Source organism: Eretmochelys imbricata, chromosome 3 (genome assembly GCF_965152235.1).
Source record: "Eretmochelys imbricata isolate rEreImb1 chromosome 3, rEreImb1.hap1, whole genome shotgun sequence".
In the NCBI taxonomy this organism is placed as follows: domain Eukaryota; kingdom Metazoa; phylum Chordata; order Testudines; family Cheloniidae; genus Eretmochelys; species Eretmochelys imbricata.
In genome coordinates this window covers 88,799,217-88,822,989 of record NC_135574.1, presented here as the reverse complement: position 1 = coordinate 88,822,989, position 23,773 = coordinate 88,799,217, and positions in this window count along the sequence as shown.

The window sequence follows — 23,773 nt, the reverse complement described above, 5'->3', positions numbered from 1 at the left end:
TCATGCCTAAATGAAAGACAAGTCAGTTACTTTATACTATATATTAAGAGATTTCAGTTCATGTGACGAGAAGCAACAACATGAACACAGCATCCTTTGGGACCACAGATGAACGCCTTGACCGAGGTGGGTCAGGATCAGACCAGAGAACAGATATTTGGAAGCAGTCATTTGAGAGATTCAAATATTCCTTCAACTTCACTAGACTCTAGAATTTCACTACATTGCTTTTATGACAATTACAGTGTTATCAACCATAGAAAAGAAAGCTTAACCATTATATATAGATATATCTATATATATCTATGAAATCAGAAGACTTTACTATATTTTAAAGCTCATTCGGTGCAGTAACAGGATGATATGAAGATTTAAAAAGCTGTGACCTAAAATTAAAGTTAATGCTTTTTATTAAATTGGTCACAGTAGGAGCAGGAATTTCAGCAATAAGGCTGAATTGTAGTGGCAGTTTGGTTTCTTGAAATGATCCAGCATTACAAGATATTTTCAAAGGGTAGCTAAGAGTGGGTGATTTAATGTACAGATGTAGTTCTGAATGCTCACAAGGAATTAGGCACCTATTATTTAGTCTTACATTCCATTGATTTCAATGGAAATTAGGAATCTAAATAGAAGTTAGGAGCCTAACTCTTTGTGAGCATTCAGCCTGTAGAGACTATCGAATGGATTAAAAGCTCAACTATGAATTTCCTTCCTTTTTTCCATGGTAAGACATACCTTTAATAATCACATAAAGGGACATTAGCAAGGCGAGGAGGTGAGAAGTTCACCTTAGCAGTTGATTAAGGTGTTTTTATATGTTTCATAAATCTGTTCACAATATTCTACAGATCCATTAAACATCTATAGAAAGCACTGAAGGGGCACCATGTGTCTGAGGAGATTACTAATGGTATATATGGCCTTTCACCTCTAGCTTGCTCTTTCAACTCCAGCCCAGGTTGAGCGTTGTCCCTCTCTGATGGCTGTTGTCATGGTTACCAGTCTAACTGCATCTCTGAGTTTTCCTGGTTTCGCTGAATGACCTGCCTCTCACGTCTCAAGCCCCAAGCCATCACGTCTCTCATGAAATCATGTGATTTTCCCACTCTCTCACCAGGACTTGGGCTGCAGTCCCCTGTGTACTAATTGTGATTACTTCAGCAGACCCAAGTTATATTCAGATCCTGCAGTTTTGCTTTTCAGGACCAGTGTGTAGTGGTACCCACTAACCAGATGACATTCTTAAAGCAAAGTATTGTTTTATTTAGAACCAAAGTATTTCAGAAAAAAATTATTAGGTATCTAGCCATCTGCCTCTTGGGGATCCAAGTAGGCCTAACCTTCCTATAGACTCCCCAAGACCTGTAGGGTTTGATCAACCCCATTCATAGAATATCAGGGTTGGAAGGGACCTCAGGAGGTCATCTAGGCAAACCCCGGCTCAAAGCAGGACCAATCCCCAATTTTTGGCCCAGATCCCTAAATGGCCCCCTCAAAGATTGAGCTCACAACCCTGAGTTTAGCAGGCCAATGCTCAAACCACTGAGCTATCCCTCCCCCCATAATTTTAAGATAGGGGTCAGTTCTCCCCATCTTCCATTCTTTATTTTCAGCTAAGGAGCAGTTTTACTCAGCCTCAAGTTGCTGTTACTGGTACTCAAGTCACTATTTAACTGTTCATAACCCAGGTACCCAGTCCCAGGTACCAAGTCACTATTTAACTGTTTATAACCCTTTAATCTATTAGCTCCCAGCATTGTCTTGTAATTGCCTCCCAAGTGTTGGCTGGGAGGCTTCTTATCTATAACCAACATGTTGTTTCCCTGCTTGTTTTTTCCAGCAAGTCCCTATTAATCTAAATCAATACATTCATACAGGAAAGTCTAATAAGCCAATATAGCTTTGGTCACATAAAGCGTTCATAAAATTATCACAGATCATTACATAGCAGCTCCAAAGCTGTGATGTGATTAGTGGTTTTAGTAAAATACCTTGAGGACAGATGTCCACATGACAAAATCCAATACCACAATGGGCATCATTGTTGACAATCTTGCTCCAAAGAGTAAAAAATTATGGACTGGACTATTTGGGGCCAGTCTTACCCACGGGTGATGTGGTTAACTGCCTAGGGCACTGTGGTTGTGGGGGAGCACCTTGGTCAAGAGGCTGCAGAAGGGCCATAGCCACCTGCTGCCCTCTGCCTGCTGCCTGCTTGGGGAGCAGTACTTAAAGATCACCAAAGAGAGTGCACCATTTTCCCTAAAGTCAGCCCTGGGACTATTCGCTCACCTTCTGTTGTGATTCCCGCAAGCCATGCTTGAGGTAAATTGGAAAGTAGTATGGGATAACGCCAATCCAGGCAATGATAGTTATACATCTTCTGAGGATAAACGGAGGACTTCAGGTTCTAGGAGTATGAATCCTAAATATTTTATGAATGCCATTACATTTAAAATAACTATATTGAAAGAATGTTATTAAGGTTGTAAAGTCAAGCACTTAAAAGTTAGGAACCACCACCAGAATTAAGGTTGCCTGTTCAATTTTAATTTGCCCTGCTTGTGGGTATGCATTATGAGACAGTCTTTAACTACATGATCACACACTACTTTTTTCCACAAGGCTTTCATTATTAAGCAGAGCTCTGTGAGACTGAGGAAACTTGCTTGACAAGTGAACTTTTTCTTTGAAAACAATCCTGTCAAGGTTCCTTCCCCACTCTGAACTCTAGGGTACAGATGTGGGGACCTGCATGAAAACCTCCTAAGCTTATTTTTACCAGCTTAGGTTAAAACTTCCCCAAGGTACAAACTATTTTACCCTTAGCCCTCGGACTTCCACTGCCACCACCAAACTTTATCTGGGTTTACTGGGAAACGTGGTTTGGACATGTCCTTCCCCCCAAAATCCTCCCAACCCTTGCACCCCACTTCCTGGGGAAGGTTTGGTAAAAATCCTCACCAATTTGCATAGGGGATCACAGACCCAAACCCTTGGATCTTAGAACAATGAAAAAGCATTCAGTTTCCTTATAAGAAGACTTTTAATAGAAGTAAAAAAGAATCACCTCTGTAAAATCAGGATGGTGAATACCTTACAGGGTAATTAGATTGAAAACAGAGAATCCCTCTAGGCAAAAAAGACACACAGACAGGAATATTCATTCTATTCAGCACAGCTATTTTCTCAGCCATTTAAAGAAGTCATAATCTAACGCATATCTAGCTAGATTACTTACTAAGTTCTAAGACTCCATTCCTGTTCTATCCCCGGCAAAGCAGCATACCAACAGACACAGATCCTTTGTTTCTCTCCCTCCTCCCAGCTTTTGAAAGTATCTTGTCTCCTCATTGGTCATTTTGGTCAGGTGCCAGCGAGGTTACCTTTAGCTTCTTAACCCTTTACAGGTGAGAGGATTTTTGCTCTGGCCAGGAGGGATTTTAAAGGGGTTTACCCTTCCCTTTATATTTATAACAAATCCAAATACAAACAAACAAATCTTAAAAAACTCCTAAGCCTGGAGGTAGCTTAATTAAAGCCCACAGAGGTTTAAAGTTTGAGGAAAAAATGGGGGAAGTGATACATCAATACAGTTACATCTTTACATCAATCTAGAAAAAAAAAGTAGCCTGATGCCAATCATCATTAAATAGAAGTAATGGGTTACATCTAGGACAGAGAATGCTATGTGAGAACTACAGTAATAAGGTAACGTTGTGTGTGTATGTGTTTGGGGGTGAATGTGAATGAGTAGTATCCATCCACTCACAGGATAGCATGGAAGATATAGAGTATCTTGAGTTATATGCAGCTTGATTTTACTGACATGAAGCCATTTCTCCTTTGTTGTAATTATTTATAGTACCCTACTGAATTCCCTCTAATCCTCAGTTCATCCCCAATTAAAATTATATTTCTCCCTATACAACATGTTTTAAATTATGACTGGCATTTCTAATCCTATTTATGGGGATGGATGCCCATTTTGTGGCAAGCTGATATTATTTGTGACACCAGCCATGTGAAAGCTCAAAGAGGAGACTGTAATTCATTTTCCAATGTGTTTTAATAATGTCTAAAGAAAACGATTGTGCTAAATCTTTCTCCTGTGCTGTGTTAGTGCACAAGGTTGGGGACAGGACAAGAAGAGGGTAAAGGGGGATCTTTTCCTCCCATGCTCACAGCAGGGCAAGATCACATTAAAGGACTAGCTAGGCGATGTGGCCAGCTAATTATCAGTCTTTTACCCTGCATTCCCAAAGGGGTGTAGTTAGTGTCTTTGGGAGCTTGTTTAGCTACCATCTTTCTACCATGCATGCTGCACTTAGCAGCTATTTGGTAGTGCATTGTACTCCTGTTGAGAGCAGCAGTAAAGTGCTGTCTATTATTAGCTGATGTTAAGAGCTGCCAGATGAAGCTGAGTACAACAAGAAGTTTTACTGGCCCTACAAAACCTAGGAACTATACTACAGATTCTTGCTCACTACCTACTGATGGCTTATCTATGAACTATTTACTGATATACAGATACAGTGCATGCCCCATAGTGCGTTTAGCTGGCTCTCATAAGGAATCTAGCCTATGAGGATTTTTTTTCCCATAGGGATGCACCAGTCAGTGTCTTTGTTACTCTTATAGCTTTTTGTATACTTGCCAAGCCATTAATAAAGCAGGTAGGAAAGAAACAGCATCACCTTTTTTTAGCAAGATGGCCACCTCCAGCCCTATGTACAGAAACATTAATGATCACAAAAATCTTGTAAAAAACAAGCCCCATACATTTCACAGTTTATTCACAGCAACAAGTACTTCTCACCTGGTGAGCTTATAGACTGCTTCTTGGACAAAAATGAGTGAGATAGTCCTTTATTCTAATGGGTAAGGAAATAGTATACAAATATTTTTTCTTGTCTTGGCAACAGATAAGCTGAGATGGTCCCATTGCAAAAAGTTCAGGTCTGATCCATCTGAATTCTAGGCAGAGCTGGTCAAGATATTTTGCATGAAATAACTTCCCTATCAGGGCAATTGAAAAGAAAAATGTCAATCTGAGCATATGTTTTGAAACAAAATTATATTTTTCATTTCCAAATATTGATTCAACATAAAAAAGTTATTTTAACAGATTGAATCATTTCATTTCAATTGAAAAAGTTGACATTTTCTGTTTCCATAAATCAGTTCCAAACTTTTAAGAATTTTTCACTTTGCAAAAACATTTGATGTTTCAACTTTTCTAGATTTAGGGGTGTATAGACTGGAGTTTTTTATTGGGTGCTACAAATAAGTGCTTTGCATTCAGTCATCTCCCAGTGTGTAGTCAGGGTTCTATGTTGATTCTACAATGTGAATGAATTTATGTTGAGAATGCCTTTTCAATGTGCTATAGTTTTTCATCTTCATCTTATGAGATACATGACTCATCACTGTCAGCATCAGAAACTAGATCAGCATCTGCAGCACCAGAAACAGCATCCTCTAGATAAAAAGTCTCAATGTTTATTTTTAAAGCATGTCAGTTATTCTAAATGTTTCCACATGTTCATTCTTCTAGCTTCTTTATGGGTCAGAGGCAATATTTTTCCACTGACTTGAGAGAACTGAATGAATGCTGGAAAAAGGAAACACCTCTAAATATTTGACTGCAGTTATTTTTCATTTCAGAAAGATCTTTCTTATTGGTTGTAAATTTTTTGTTACTGATGGGCACCTTCCACCATAGAATAAGCAGGCAGAAATACATGAAAGCATCTATTTTCTGACATCAATTGAAGAATTCTCAGTTTTGAGCTATAGTTTAGGAACAAAAGCTGCTTCAAGTAACAGAAGTGGCATCTATAATCCAATTTTAGTAACATCACCTGCCAGAACCTCAAATAGAATAAAACTGCTTGTCATTTCCTGGTGTCCCATTTATTATTCTCTATATAATTCTGAAAGCTAACTAACAAACACACATTTGGAAGTGCGTATATACTCTGACTAGCACCTGAGTAAAAAAAAAAAAATTGCACAATTTTACTCCACGGATCTGTTCCTTTTGTTTACTCAGTTAACTCTGATGACTTGACTGAAAAAAAGATGTTTTTACGACTTTTGATCACTGTCATCCCTACACAGACAACATAGTAATGAGGGAGTGACAGATTTCACATTGAAAGGTCACTTGTGCTACCTTAATATCTTCAAAATCACTTTAACAATCCCATGAAAGTAAAAAAAGGGGTTTGCAAGTGTAACTAAGATCAAAGTTGAGGACAATGAGGGTACACGAGTCCAACTGCCTATAGAATTTGCAGCCTACAGAATCTTCATTACTGATGACGATGTGCAAACCACAAATGTGTGAGTCTGACTTTCAGATCCCAAGGTGTGTGTGGGGGTGCCAGTTATGACCCTAAGCACCGTTGTATTCACACCCTACATACCATTATAATCTTTATACAAAATATGCCTTGTGAGGTATCATTTGAAAACTAATAACTCACGGATCAATAATATCATGGTAAACTGTATGTAGCTACATTATATGTAAAGTTATGATTTCCCCCAGTATGATGTTACCAGTATATGTTCAAGACCAAACAGCCTTGCCTAGATAAAGGTGTTAAAACAGGTGTATCCTTGTGACGCATGGCTAGAAAGGGTTAAACAGCTTGCAGGCTGAATGACCCAAAGCCTACCTTTAAAGTCATGTTAGAAAGGTATGCAAATGATAATTAGGCCCATTCATGCTAAATAGGCTAGAACTTTGAAATGCAAACCTATATTGTTATAAGTAATACTGTGTGTATCTTAGATGCTACCTGTAAACAGACAGTTCTTGTCTGTCATTATAACTATTGATTCAGAGATTAAAAGGGAATATTAACATTTGGATGACTCTTGGGTAAAATAATTTCATTGTCTATATGTCTCTTTGAAGTTTGTAATAGGGCAATTTATCCATTAGGCAGTCTATGTTAATTTGTGTAATTACTTACTGGTGGTGTTTAGAAAGCAAAAGCAATTAGGAGTCCTTGTGGTACCTTAGAGGCTAACAAATGTATTTGGGCATAAGCTTTCGTGAACTAAAACCCACGTCATCAGATGCATGGAGTGGAACATACAGTAGGCAAGTATAAATACACAGCATATGAAGAGATGGGAGTTGCCTTATCAAGTGCGGGGGTCAGTGCACTTGGTAAGGCAACTCCCATCTTTTCATACGCTATGTATTTATACCTTCCTAGTGTATGTTCCACTCCATGCATCTGATTAAGTGGGTTTTAGCCCATGAAAGCTTATGCCCAAATAAAAGTGTTAGTCTATAAGGTGCCACAAGGACTCCTCATTGTTTTTGCTGATATAGACTAACACAGCTATCACTCTGAAAGAAAGCAAAAGTTTACATCAAATGCCTATTGTTTAACCAGGACTGTGTGGTCAAGTGGATGCTAGAACACTGTGTAAAAAGACTCTTGGGTCCTGATTGTGTTATCTCAGATCTGCTTAAGCTTCATCAGGGGAAGTTTGAGTCGCAAGACTGAGGTCCCAGTTGTGCTGGTATGCCCTGAATATGATATTTGGACATTGGACTATGACCTATTAACTGAATTCTAAAGGAACTCTTTGCAACTATAAAGCTCACCATCTCTGCTATGAATCTGAACCTCAATGGATTGAACTCATGTCTGAAAATATATTGATCTTTTAACCATACTCTCTCTCTTTTGTTTTTTAATAAATTTTAGTTTAGTTAATAAGAATTGGCTGTAACGTGTATTTGTGTAAGATCTGAAACATTCATTAACCTGGGAGGTGATGTGTCCGATCCTTTGGAATTGGTAGAACCTTTTCTTTTACAGAAATTTTCATCATATTTGATGTGTGTACCTGGATGGGCACCTGAGGCTGTATCACTTTAAGGTAACTATGTTGTTTGGACTTCTGAGTAATCAGTAAGGTAGTAAAGAAGCTGTTTTATGCTGGCTTGGCGAATCTAAGTATTGGAATCTAAGCATTTTGGGGATTGTCTGCCCCATTCTTTGCTGTTCACACTAATTGAGTGACCATAGCTGGCTCCCTACCAGGACCCCGGTCACAATCCAAAGCAAAGGAATATGGATTTTCCTCAGTTTACATAAAAGCAGTAAACAGGGTCAAACTAACAATGGGAGGAGAATATAGAAAACAGAACTATTTACATTTCAGCAAACACCTGTGAGGGGAAAAAACTCCATGGACTTTCCTTCATGACCAGATTCTGTCACCGTCCTCACAGCTTGAATTAACTTTACTTTGAGGGGTAGCCTTCAGAAGAATCCATTTCAAAGGTTCACTGAAAGGGGCAGAAAACTGCAATTTCTCTCTTTCACCTAAGAAGACAAAGGAACCAGCACCCTTGCTCTTCTGGAGAGATCAGCCATTGTCTTGCTGGAAGACTGTAGGTGAGAACAGCTATCTTGAACAAAGCCTGGACCTTGCTAGATTGTTTTAGACGTGTTTTCATTTTTATTTGCTTGCAACCATTTCTAACTTCATCTCCTATACCTGAACTTACTTAAAATCCTATCTTATTTGTTAATAAACTTTTTACTTTTAATCTAGCCCAACGCAGTGTTGTGTTTGATTTAAAGTGAATGTTAACTCCAGGTAATGTGGCAAGTTGTTGAGTTTTGTCTGTTTAAAGGAGCAAACAGACCTTTTATTCCTCTGGATTTCCAGTAGAGGGCTGGACATTGCAGGGCACATGGGTTTGGGAAAGGTTGCAGTCACTTGCTAACATCAATCAGGTCTGGTAAAGGCAAGAGTGTGTCTGTGATGACTTGGATTCAAAATGATTGAATCAGAGCAGTACAGCATACTGAACACAAAGTACATGCTGGCTGCTGGCTGTCTGCGTCTCCCAGGCAGGAAACCACAAATATCAGAAGCATTTTGGGGCACTCAGGGTTCTAAAACAAGCTGTGACACAACCACTCACTAGTCTGAATTGCACCCCAGATCATGACAGCAGTTAGAAATTTTTTTTTTAACTTTTGAAAAAAGCAACACTGAAATGACAACAACAAACCGCAATAAAAGTGAAGCCACTTTTCTTTCTAGAACCATACTTTAAATACAGCCACTGAGTTTGGAGACTGGAGATTATGAGCCTGACTCTTGGATATGCAGAGGCAGTTTTGTATTGCTTTCAGGGTAGCAGCCGTGTTTGTCTGTATCCGCAAAAAGAAAAGGAGTTCTTGTAGCACCTTAGAGACTAACCAATTTATTTGAGCATAAGCTTTTGTGAGCTACAGCTTATGTTCAAATAAATTTGTTAGTCTCTAGGGTGCCACAAGTACTCCTTTTCTTTTTGTATTGCTTTGTGCATGCAAAGCTGCCATAAAGGTGTTTAAGTAAAATACAACAAGCTGTGGGTTGATGGTCAGTGCACTGATAATATCTCTGAAGACTTACTGATTATAATAAAGAGAGACAAAGTCAGTGAGGTAATATGTTTTATTAGACCAGCTTCTGTTGGTGAGAGAGACAAGCTTTTGAACTACTCGGAGCTCTTCTAGCATGTCACAGCTAAGTACAAGTTGGAACAAATTGTTTAGCATAAGAGTTAACACATATTCTAAGGGACCATTCAAGGTGAAGTGACCCATTAACCATAGCAAACTTTATCTGACTTGAGATATACTTAAAGTGAACCATCAGCTCTATTTAGTTAGTATGAATTTTAACTCATTCTGGAATTGTCTCTTCAACTTGGTAAAACATCTATCACTTGGATCTCCAGCTCCTCATCCCACTTCATACACAAATGGTGGACGTATTCCAAGTAGTTTACAGTTGAATGTAGCTATGACAAAATAATTCCAGACGTGTTGTAGCACTTCAGCAGAAAGCTTTGGACTGGGTATTTCTACAATATACACTGTTTTAGATTTTAGGGCATGAATAGTGTCCCTTGCCTCTGTTTGACAGAAGCTGGGAATGGGCGACAGGGGATGGATCACTTGATGATTACCTGTTCTGTTCATTCCCTCTGTGGCACCTGTCATTGGCCACTGTCAGAAGACAGAATGCTGGGCTAGATGGACCTTTGGTCTGACCCAGTAGGGCCATTCTTATGTTCTTATGTTTTTTACTTTTTTCCCTAGTCTTTCTTTATCTAGTCTTCTTCACAGAGTTCAGTCTTACTTTTTCTTCTCCTATTTTTGGGAGGGCCTTGTAAGCCCCTTTCTTTTCTTTCTCCTACTCGCACTAGCAAGCACTTACAGCTTCTATTTACTGCAATGGGAGTTGTGTAGAACTGGTCAGAAAATTGATTTTCCATTCTGTGAAAAATGTTGAGATTAAAAAAAAAGTCCTGATTTGGGACAAAAAAGCAAACTTTTAAAAAAATGTTCATAAAACAAAATAAAGAAAATCATTTTGCATCAATCAAAAGGTTCAGTTTCAATTATATAAAATAATACAACCTTCTAAATGAAAAAGTCATTTCAAAATGAGACACAAGCTTGGTGAGGCAATATCTTTCATAGGACCAACTTCTGTTGGTGAGAGATACAAGCTGTCAAGGTTCCTTCCCCACTCTGAACTCTAGGGTACAGGATGGGGACCTGCATGAAAGACCCCGTAAGCTTATTCTTACCAGCTTAGGTTAAAAACTTCCCCAAGGGACAAACTTTGCCTTGTCCTTGAACAGTATGCTGCCACCACCAAGTGTTTTAAACAAAAAACAGAGAAAGAGACCACTTGGAGATGTCTTTCCCCAAAATATCCCCCCAAGCCCTACAACCCTTTCCTGAGAAAGGCTTGATAATCCTCACCAATTGGTACAGGTGAACACAGACCCAAACCCTTGGATCTTAAGAACAATGAAAAATCAATCAAGTTCTTAGAAGAAGAATTTTATTTAAAGAAAAGGTAAAAGAATCACCTCTGTAAAATCAGGATGGTAAATACTTTACAGGGTAATCAGATTCAAAAATAGAGAATCCCTCTAGGCAAAACCTTAAGTTACAAAAAGACACAAAAACAGGAATATACATTTCCTCCAGCACAGCTTATTTTACAAGCCATTAAACAAAAGAAAATCTAACACATTTTCTAGCTAGATTACCTACTAACTTTACAGGAGTTGTAAAGCTTGCATTCCTGATCTGTTCCCAGCAAAAGCATCACACAGACAGACAGAACCCTTTGTTCACCCTCCTCCTCCAGATTTGAAAGTATCTTGTCCCCTCATTGGTCATTTTGGGTCAGGTGCCAGCGAGGTTACCTTAGCTTCTTAACCCTTTAAAGGTGAAAGGGTTTTGCCTCAGGCCAGGAGGGATTTTATAGCACTGTATACAGAAAGGTGGTTACCCTTCTCTTTATGTTTATGACGCAAGCTTTGGAGCCACACAGAGCTCTTCTTCAGGTCTGGGAAAGGTACTTAGAGTATCACAGCTAAATACAAGATTGAACAGATAGTTTAGCATAAGTATAAGAAGTTAGCACATATTGGTCCAATAATAGATATTACCTCACCCACCTTGTCTCTCTAATATCCTTGGACTGACACAGCTACGCCAACACTGCATACAATATATTTCAAAATAAGACATTTTCAAAACATTTTTTCAATTTTTTTCCAAAATGAATTTTTGTCAAAACAGATATGATTTTAGAAAACAATTAAACTTAATTAGGATAGCATTTTCTAATGGAAAACTGTTTTGACAAAACATTTCCTGCTGTACTTGTGAGTGACCTAAACCTTGGAAAATCAGACCCCCTGACTTTATCAGTTTTATGATATATTGATGGTATGATGATATAATATATTTAAAACATTCAGTTTTATAATACCTGGAAGATGAAGGGGAGATTACTAGGAGCCAGCATGGATTTGCTAAGAACATATCACGCCAAGCCAGCTTGGTTTCCTTCTTTGACAAGGTAACTGGTTTGGTGGATGGGGAAATGCAGTGGACCTAATATACCTGGACTTTAGCAAGGCATTTGACACAGCCCCACATGACATTCTGATAAGTGAGGTGGAGAAATGTAGCTGGGTGGAACTACCATTTAAGTGGATACATAACTGGTTAAACAATTGCAAAGAAGAGTAACTATTAATGGAATGATGTTAGATTGGAAGGAGGTCTCAAGTGGGGTCCAACAGGGATCTGTTCTGGGTCCAATGTTATTAAACATCTTTATTAATGAGCTGGATATAGGAATAGAGAGTGTACTGATAAAATTTGCAGATGACACAAAGTTAGGGGATTGCAAACACTTTGGAGGCTAGAGCTACAATTCAAAGTGATCTTGATAAATTGGAGAACTGGGCTATAAACAACATTTGTCAAAATGAAATTCAACAAGACAAATATGAGGTGCTACACTTAGGGGAGAGAAACCAAATGCACGAATACAGAATGGGGGATAACTGGCTTGTCAGCAGGACTATTGAGAAGGATCTAGGAGTTGTAGTGGATCACAACCTCAACATGAGTCAGCAGTGCAATGCTGTTGCAAAAAAGGCAAATGCAATTTAGTTGTATTAACAGAGGTCTAGCATGCAAGTCATGGAAGGTGATGGTACCGCTCTCCTCGGTGCTGGTTAGGCCTCAACTGGAGTACTGTGTCCAATTTTGGTCACTGCTGTATAGAAAGGATGTAGAAAAACTGGAAAGGATCCAGAGGTGATGAACAAATATGATCAAAGGGATGGAATGCAAACCATCTGAACAAAGGCTGAAGAAACTGAGTATGTTTAATTTGGAAAAGAGGAGATTGAGGGGGAACATGCTAACAGTCTTCAAATACTTGAAAGGCTGCCACAAAAAGATGAAAAGTTGTTCTCTCTTGCCACAGAGGGCAGGAGAAGAGGCAATGGGTTCAAACTACAGCATAGCAGATTTAGATTAAATCTCAGGAAAAACTTCCGAACTGTAAAAACAATAGGATATTGCAACATACTGCCTAGGGAAGTGGTGGAAGCTTCTTCACTGGAGGTTTTCAAAAAGAGGCAGGATAGCCATCTGTCTTGGACAGTTTAGACACAATAAATCCTGCATCTTGGCAGGGGGTTAGACTAGATGACTCTTGCGGTCCCTTCTGACCCTATAGTTCTATGATTCTGTGAAGTACATTCAAATAAAATTATTAAGGTTGCAAAGTGAAGTACTCAAAAGTTAGGATATGCCAAATTTAAGCATGCCCACATAACCATATTTCACCCCTGCCCTTGTGCATATGTACTATAATACAGACTTTAATTACATTATCACATATCTCCACTGGACTCCTGTTTTATTTAGTTAGTGAGTAGTTATTCAATATTTTTTTTCCTCCTCATTCAGACTGTGGCCCTAGGCCTTATTTATACCACCCAAATCCTGTAATGGACACATAATTAACTTCCTCCAGAATTTTCTGGTGGTGCTCATCACTATAGTATCTTCACAATCAATCAATTTATCTTCCCAATATCCCTATGAGAGTAGATGCTCTTATTATCCCATTTTACAGCTAAGGAACTGAGGCACAGAGATAGGCAAAATTGGCAAGTATCCATTAATTTAGGGTATCCAACTTGTAACACCTACGCCCTGATTTTCTGGAGTACTTAACATTTTAAAAACACATTATACGTTCAAAGCACAGCTCCAACTGATTTCAGATGCAGCCATGAGTGCTCAGCACTTCTGAAAATCTGGCCACTCAGGCATGTCTCATTGGGTACCGAGACAATAAGAAACACACAATTGCTACTGAACGTGTGCAAACTGAGATTTTTCTGAGGCTTATAACTTGGGCCAAGCTTTTATGGGGACAGTAATAGGTACATCAGTGTGACCATCCTACCAAACTGTAAATCCCTGCTCCAAAGCCTGTGGGCTGAAGACCTTGGTTTAAAAACAAACAAACAAACAAAAAAGCCTGAGGCAGATATGAATGGAAATTTTCAGTCTAAATGGTTAGTTTGGCAGATTATGAGGAATTGAAAACAGGGTCTTATAATGGGAAACACTGGGTAACCTTAAATATAGGAGTTGCTACTTGCACTGCCAATAATAAATAACAGTGAACTTTAATACATAATAGTAATCATTATAAGAAATTCACTCTAGGTAAAATCCACACTTGTGGCAAACCACTTATGTCCAATTTAAATCCTACTGTGACCTAATTTGATGTCTACTAGAGTCTCTCCTCATTCTACTTCCATGTTTTTTGAAGAGTGAATTCATTGCTTTCTCTTCTTTTAGGCAGCACAAATTTCAAAGGCATTGCTGATTTCTCACTCAATTTTGTTTTATTTTCCTCCTTCCTTTAAAAAAAAAATTCTGCAGACTTCTCTGTATCCAATGGGCCAACAGCCATTTCTAGATTCACTCATTATTGACAACTGAATAGTTGAAAGGCAGCAAGCTGCTGAACCTGCAGAGACGTGTCTGTCAGTTTGAATCTCATACCAACATCATGCTTTAGCTCTAGTTTCAGTGTAATTTTGCCATCTCCATTTGTTATTTCTTTACAGGAAGTTCTTCTGAGCAAGGCTTTTGTTGACGTTATTCTTCAGGAAAGACTGTTTCTACTTGGAATGTCAATGAATGAGATTTAAGGAGAACACTTGTGGCAATAATGGTTGAGCATGAAGACTTAGTACAAGCACCACAGCAACTGTATGCTTGTTATTTTTCATTCTCTTTTAATGTATACATAGAAGGCCCTGAAAAGATGAGGCAAACTATTTCAGACTAAAGCACATCATTGCTCAGCTAAGGCTAATACAATCATTTGAAAGCTGGAGAGTCCTTACAGCACAATTGAATGGAGACCTGCAGAGGTTTTTTATAGCAAGGTGGTACATGTTGCTGTTTAAAGATTTGTGTTCCTTAGGGGTTTATATAAAGAGCCGCCCATGTAGATTTTATTCTGATCACATTTTATGAAGATGAGTTAAATAGTCTGGTTGGGGAGGGGAGGATGGATATTGATTCCATAAGAGGTGGCTAAGGCTAGGTTATATAATTTCCAAACAGTGTTACACGTTCATTTTTGTATTTGGCATCACTGCAGACTTTGTGAATGTATTATTTTTTACTGTGTGCTTAGCTTGTACTATTTCTGCTTAGCAAAGGGTGACGTGAACAAGCTAGCATAGAATTAACATGGCAGCGAACATATATATATTCTTAATCTAGATAGGCACATGAACATTTTATCAATTATTTCTCAATCATTGTTGATTTCTTACTCAGGTTGTCTTCTGTTAAACATTGGTTTTCATACTGCAGACAAATGAACATTTTTATTTTGCTCAATGTATTTTTTAAAAATACAGTCATCCTTAAATCATAAGGGCAAAACTGTCCCTCAGCCTGCATTTTTCTATACATCCCTGACTCTGGATTATGGGTCATCAGATGCAGGGGAATGTGGGTATTGTGTACCCACTACTCCTGTGTCTCACTCCTGGAGCTCACACCTGTGACTCTGCCAGCTTGAGGATATACGCAATGAGTCTGCTCCACCTCCATAATACTCTGACCAGTGGAGCAGAGCCAGCAGTGGTGGAGACAATAGAGATATGTCATGGGTATGGTTTGGTAACTTTGAAAAACATGTTTCAGAGTAACAGCCGTGTTAGTCTGTATTCGCAAAAAGAAGAGGAGTACTTGTGGCACCTTAGAGACTAACCAATTTATTTGAGCATAAGCTTTGTACAACTACAATACCCACCTGCAGAAGTGAAGAAACAGATTGATAGAGCCAGAAGAATTCCAGAAGTCACCTACTACAGGACAGGCCTAACAAAGAAAATAACAGAACGCCACTAGCCGTCACCTTCAGCCCCCAACTAAAACCCCTCCAATGCATTTTTAAGGATCTACAACCTATCCTGAAGGATGACCCAACACTCTCACAAATCCTGGGAGACAGGCCAGTCCTTGCCTACAGACAGCCCCCCAACCTGAAGCAAATACTCTCCAACAACCACATACCACACAACAGAACCACTAACCAATCCTTGCAACAAAGCCCGTTGCCAACTGTGCCCACATATCTATTCAGGGGACACCATCACAGGGCCTAATAACATCAGTCACACTATCGGAGGCTCGTTCACCTGCACATCCAGCAATGTGATATATGCCATCATGTGCCAGTGATGCCCCTCTGCCATGTACATTGGTCAAACTGGACAGTCTCTACGTAAAAGAATAAATGGACACAAATCAGATGTCAAGAATTATAACATTCATAAACCAGTCGGAGAACACTTCAATCTCTCTGGTCACGTGATTACAGACATGAAAGTTGCAATTCTTCAACAAAAAAACTTCAAATCCAGACTCCAGGGAGAAACTGTTGAATTGGAATTCATTTGCAAATTGGATACAATTAACTTAGGCTTGAATAGAGACTGGGAGCGGCTAAGTCATTATGCAAGGTAACCTATTTCCCCTTGTTTTTCCTAACCCCCCCACCCCCAGACATTCTTGTTAAACCCTGGATTTGTGCTGGAAATGGCCCACCTTGATTATCATACACATTGTGAGGAGAGTGGTCACTTTAAATAAGCTATTACCAGCAGGAGAGTGAGTTTGTGTGTGTGGGGGGCGGGTGTGAGGAGAGTGATCACTTTAGATAAGCTATTGCCAGCAGGAGAGTGGGGTGGGGGGAGGTATTTTTTCATGCTTTGTGTGAATAAAAGATCTTCTACACTTTCCACAGTATGCTTCGGATGAAGTGAGCTGTAGCTATGAAAGCTTATGCTCAAATAAATTGGTTAGTCTCTAAGGTGCCACAAGTACTCCTTTTCTTTTTGAAAAACATTTAACTTTGACCACATCACCTTTTGCCACTTTCTGCAAGCAGGGTTTTTACAACTACGTCTGCTAAGGCCCAAATGTGAGGAAAACCCGCAAATGCAGGACGCCCAAAAATTATTAAGTTGGGAAACTGAAACTGTGACGGGATTCATTTCTTTAATATGAACAACTCTTTCTGTAAACTCAACTTCCAAATTCCGTATTTCTAATATAAATAATTATCAACAATAAAAATGAGGGGACACCAACTTTGTGTGGAACACTGGTGACTTTGGGCTAAACACAGCAATGTCCTTCAGAATAAGGTGCAGTTCAGAGGTCTGACTGACTGTAGGTGACAAATTTGGGGCTTATCATACTAGCTAGATGGTAATTTTACCACAAGCACTTTGGATAGGGAAGCCGTGGGTTTGCCTTACAAAGAGCAGCACAGGGAAGGAACCTCAAGGAGCTGTGATTCCTTCCTTGCTCCTCACCTTACTAGCACAGTAGTACTTTGCTACTGGTTCATACCAGTTTCTAAGGAGAGGCCCATGTGTTGCCAAGAGCCAGAGGGCAGTAGGATGATTCATGGAGTATATGTTCACTGGCACCAATAACTGTAATGCAAAGTCACCCTGCAGCTCTCTAATAACACTGACATATACTTGTGCTATAGCTAGTTACAGCTATCATGAAGCTTCTGCTGAGACCGGCGCCGAGCAGCACTGTTAATCTGACTTCCATCTTCTCTGATTAAACTACATACAGAGATTTCTTCTAGGATTTGAGAATATTGTTTTTAATATTTATTTTAATATGAAAGAAGGATATGCTCATTCATCACAAAGGATGTTGTTAAACAGCACTTCTTATCAGCCATCCCAATGATCAATGGGGATATGCTTTCTTAGCAGTGTAATAAATATTACAGAAATCATCTTGAATCTCAGAGCAATTTTTTCTTCACATAAACCAGCTTCTAAAGTAGGAGCTTTTCAACTGAATTGACAAGAACAATTCAACTCACTATGGGGATCCCACAGATAATCTCACGGAGTGCATTCCTGCCCATGCACAGATACACACAGAATCATTCATATATATATATAATTTTAAATGAATTTTAGCCATTTTTCAGGAATCAGTCTTCTCTTCACAGGACAAGGTATTAATCTACATGGTCTCTATGAAGGATACATATTTTTATAAAATATCATCTAACTTCTGGGGAGCTGTAGACCAGTCAACATTTCTACCCTTCCTTTTTATGCATTTATACTTGAAGAAAAAAAACATTCATGCCTCTTGCTTATATTAAAACATAAAGTGATAAAATATAAAAGATGAGCAGGGTGTGCCACTAGGTGATGTGGTCAGAATAAGCTGGAGTCTGCTGAGCTTCCAGGCCCGCAGTCTAGTTAAATAAAAGTCGTAGAATTGAAAATTTATCAGCTAATAGAAAGCTTTATTGAAAAGAACGTGTTCCACTGGTGTTGAAGAGCCAGGAGACTGCTGCTTTTAGGGTTTCTAGACTGCCTGCTCTGTGGCTAAAAGCCTGGAAGCCCTTGGAGCCCCATCTTGAGCTGGGACTGTCAGAGTTTCCAAGCTTCTGGCTTCTAGATAGACCATCAGGTGTACAGTTAGAGCTTCAGGCAGCTTGGAGAATCTCATAAATTTTATTTAAAACATCAAAACAGAGCATCATTTTGATTTTTTCAAAACAAACGTTTCTGGCTCCTCCCATTCTGTGGGAAATGTCAAAATGGTGAATTCTTATTCCAACATGGAACATTTTATTTTTTATTTCAGAATTTCCTGTGGAATGGGAATACCAGGTGCCAGCAAACACTCTACCATACCTCTTTGTCTTGGCTTGGACAAATCTAACAATCTGTGTTGTGTACCTTGCTCAATACCATATTATCTGAGCATGGACGGATGCCACCAAAGCAGACAACAAGAACACAATGTGCCTTTCTGTAAACATTTCTCAGGATATTTCTGTTCACATTAATACCTGCTCATAATGGAGATTTATGGTCTCCCTGGAAGCTCCAAAATGCTGATGGCAGATGACATAACAGAAATTAAGGGGTGCCTAGACTGCTGCAGTATGGTTGAGAGACCAGAGAATGAACTTGAAGATTTACTGAGTTGTGCATGGTGTAATAATATTTGATTGATTGGCTCCCTAAAGGGAATAGGGGGAAGAAATGCTGTAGATTCTTCCAACACCTGTCTGGCTCAGGTTACATGTTGAAATTAAACTTGGTCTTATTCAAGTGCAGTACTGCTCTGAAAAATGACACTATGGGGATCTGTACTCCCATGTTTACTCCCATGTTATTTTACATCAGATCTTTTCAGGGTTTCCTAAAAGCTAGGTCTACTGAAAATTCTACTGGGATTTGAAAATCAAACTGGGTTCTTGCTTGTTTATTCACCAGATATGACTATGTTTAGAAATTGGTGAGGAGCTGTTTGGTAAGAAAGTGCAATTTTGCATAGTCGACTACAGTTTGACACAAATACAGAACCCAACAGACTCCCCCTAGTATAGAGAGAGGCTAAGAATCTATTTTGAAGAGGCTACCTCAGCCCAGTGACTTGTCTACAGGGCTTTATACAACCCTCTGGTAGGGATGTGTAGAGTATGACACCATTTAAGGAGCCTTGGATCCTCCATTCTTGTCCCTACATTGTCCCACTACACAAGGGATTAATATGGAACAGTGGTGTACAGAGAGTGAGCATAACCTGGCAGACTCCCGGCATCAAATCACTGCTTGCATAGAATTGCAGAGGTTCTGCTGCTAAGGGGGCTTCTGCATCTGTTGAGGAGGGAAATGGACTGGAACTTTCAGGACTGAGACTACTTTTGACCCTAGGCTGGCAGTCAAGAACTGCTCATGGCCTGTGACAACATATTCTCACCAACATGGTGATAAAACACAAAGGTACTCTAAGCTTACCAGGAAAAGCAAGAAATACCTTTTAATAGTAAGTATATCCTGAATAGGAAGACTTCTGTGCTGCCATACCTTAGAAGTGCCCTGATTTTAATTTCATTTTCAGGAAGTTGGTTGAACTAGGGGCATAAGGTTTATAATTGGCTACTATACTAAGTTGGTGATTTTCTTGCTAGATGACAGAAAACAATTTGTCTCACCTGTCAATGATGATTCTTATCCGAAGGGCAAGGCTGGCCCACAACATTTTGGCACCTGAGGCGGGGAGCTCAAATGACACCCCCATGCTCTCTCGCTTGGGCCAAAACTTTGAAAGGTCTCACTTCTGCCTTCTTCCTGTTCTAGCCTCTCATGGTACTGCTGTGCTACCTACGCCAATAAAGGAGAACTAACAACTTAAAATGCCTTGTTCAAAAATTTTAAGTAACACTTAACTTTCAAACTCCTGAACAGTAAATGTAACTTTTCTTGTCTGCATAAAGAAAAGGAGTACTTGTGGCACCTTAGAGACTAACCAATTTATTTGAGCATAAGCTTTTGTGAGCTACAGCTCACTTCATCGGATGCATACTGTGGAAACTGCAGAAGACATTATATACACAGAGACCATGAAACAATACCTCCTCCCACCCCACTCTCCTGCTGGTAATAGCTTATCTAAAGTGATCACTCTCCTTACAATGTGTATGATAATCAAGTTGGGCCATTTCCAGCACAAACCCAGGTTTTCTCACCCTCCGCCCCCCCCCCCCCCCAACTCACTCTCCTGCTGGTAATAGCCCATCCAAAGTGACCACTCTCTTTACAATGTGTATAATCAAGGTGGGCCATTTCCAGCACAAATCCAGGTTTCTCACCCCCCCTTCCCCCCCCCCAAAACCACACACACAAACTCACTCTCCTGCTGGTAATAGCTTATCCAAAGTGACCACTCTCCTTACAATGTGTATGAAAATCAAGGTGGGCCATTTCCAGCACAAATCCAGGTTTTTTCACCCACCACCCCCATACACACACAAACTCACTCTCCTGCTGTAATAGCTCATCCAAACTGACCACTCTCCTTACAATGTGTATGATAGTCAAGGTGGGCCATTTCCAGCATAAATCCAAGTTGAACCAGAACGTCGGGGGGGGTGGGGGCAGGGGTGTTAGGAAAAAACAAGGGGAAATAGGCTACCTTGCATAATGACTTAGCCACTCCCAGTCTCTATTCAAGCCTAAATTAATAGTATCCAATTTGCAAATGAATTCCAATTTCAGCAGTTTCTCGCTGGAATCTGGATTTGAAGTTTTTTTGTTTTAAGATAGCGACCTTCATGTCTGTAATTGCGTGACCAGAGAGATTGAAGTGTTCTCCAACTGGTTTATAAATGTTATAATTCTTGACATCTGATTTGTGTTCATTTATTCTTTTACGTAGAGACTGTCCAGTTTGACCAATGCACATGGCAGAGGGGCATTGCTGGCACATGATGGCATATATCACATTGGTGGATGTACAGGTGAACGAGCCTCTGATAGTGTGGCTGATGTTATTAGGCCCTGTGATGGTGTCCCCTGAATAGGTATGTGGGCACAGTTGGCAACGGGCTTTGTTGAAAGGATAGGTTCCTGGGTTAGTGTTTCTGTTGTGTGGTATGTGGTTGTTGGTGAGTATTTGCTTCAGGTTGGGGGGCTGTCTGTAGGCAAGGACTGGCCTGTCTCCCAAGATTTGTGAGAGTGTTGGGATGGGCCCAGTTCATCTCTACCTTGGACTTAACCAAGGGGTACTGGCAGGTACCGCTAGATGAATTTGCCAAGGAAAGGTCAGGCTTCACCACACATCTCGGGCTGTATGAATTTAATGTACTCCCTTTCGGGCTGCGAAATGCACCCGCCACCTTCCAAAGACTTGTAGATGGTCTCCTAGCGGTATTAGGAGAATATGCAGTCGCCTACCTTGACGATGTGGCCATATTTTCGGATTCCTGGGCAGACCACCTGGAACATCTACAAAAAGTCCTTGAGCGCATAAGGGAGGCAGGACTAACTGTTAAGGCTAAGAAGTGTCAAATAGGCCTAAACAGAGTGACTTACCTTGGACACCAGGTGGGTCAAGGAACTATCAGCCCCCTACAGGCCAAAGTGGATGCGATCCAAAAGTGGCCTGTCCCAAAGTCAAAGCAACAGGTTCAATCCTTCTTAGGCTTGGCCGGTTATTGCAGACGATTTGTACCGCAATACAACCAAATCGCCGCCCCACTGACAGACCTAATAAAAAAGAAACAGCCAAATGCTGTTCAGTGGACCGAAAAGTGTCAGAAGGCCTTTAACAAGCTTAAAAAACTCTCATGTCTGACCCTGTACTAAGGGCCCCAGACTTTGACAAACTGTTCCTAGTAACCACAGATGCATCTGAGCGTGGTGTGGGAGCAGTTTTAATGCAGAAAGGACCTGATCAAGAATTCCACCCTGTAGTGTTTCTCAGCAAAAAACTGTCTGAGAGGGAAAGCAACTGGTCAGTCGGTGAAAAAGAATGTTACGCCATTGTCTACGCTCTGGAAAAGCTACGCCCCTATGTTTGGGGACGGCGTTTCCACCTGCAAACCGACCATGCTGCACTGAAGTGGCTTCACACCGTCAAAGAAAATAACAAAAAACTTCTTCGGTGGAGTTTAGCTCTCCAAGATTTTGATTTCGACATCCAACACATCTCAGGAGCTTCTAACAAAGTGGCTGATGCACTCTCCCGTGAAAGTTTCCCAGAATCAACTGGTTAAAATCATCCTTGAGATGTGGAAAATATTGTTAGTCTTTATGTACTTGGTAGTATATTTAGAGATGCATGTGTCTTATTAACTCTGTTTTTCCTAGAGCTCCAGGAAGAAATCCCAGCCAGTGTTTCACCCTAGCTGAGATTTGGGGTGCGTGTCATAAATATAAAGGGAAGGGTAAACCCCTTTAAAATCCCTCCTGGCCAGAGGAAAACTCCTCTCACCTGCAAAGGGTTAAGAAGCTGAAGGTAACCTCGCTGGCACCTGACCAAAATGACCAATGAGGAGACAAGATACTTTCAAAAGGTGGGAGGAGGGAGAGAAACAAAGGGACTCTGTCTGTCTATAGACTGTTTTTGCCGGGGATAGACCAGGAATGGAGTCTTAGAACTTTTAGTAAGTAATCTAGCTAGGTATGTGTTAGATTATGATTTCTTTAAATGGCTGAGAAAAGAATTGTGCTGAATAGACTAACTATTTCTGTCTGTGTATCTTTTTGTAACTTAAGGTTTTGCCTAGAGGGGTTCTCTATGTTTTGAATCTAATTACCCTGTAAGATATCTACCATCCTGATTTTACAGAGGGGATTTCTTTACTTCTATTTACTCCTATTTCTATTAAAAGTCTTCTTGTAAGAAAACTGAATGCTTTTTCATTGTTCTCAGATCCAAGGGTTTGGGTCTGTGGTCACCTATGCAAATTGGTGAGGCTTTTTATCCAACATTTCCCAGGAAAGGGGGGGGTGCAAGTGTTGGGAGGATTGTTCATTGTTCTTAAGATCCAAGGGTCTGGGTCTGTAGTCACCTAGGCAAATTGGTGAGGCTTTTTACCAAACCTTGTCCAGGAAGTTGGGTGCAAGGTTTTGGGAAGTATCTGGGTGGAAAGACGTTTCCAAACAACTCTTCCCCAGTAATCAGTATTTGCTTGGTGATGGTAGTGGCCAATCCAAGGACAAAGGGTGGAATATTTTGTACCTTGGGGAAGTTTTGACCTAAGCTGGTAAAGATAAGCTTAGGAGGTTTTCATGCAGGTCCCCACATCTGTACCCTAGCGTTCAGAGTGGGGGAGGAACCTTGACAACACCAAAATGAAGTGGGCAGATTTATGAATAGTGCTCAGCTTACATTGATTTTCATTAATGGGATCTGCTGGGTGCTGAAGACGTTTCAAAACTTTGCCCACTTCATTTAGGTGCTAAATGGGACCTGAGCTCTTTTGAAAATCTGGCTTTTGAAAATACATGTTTTGCTGC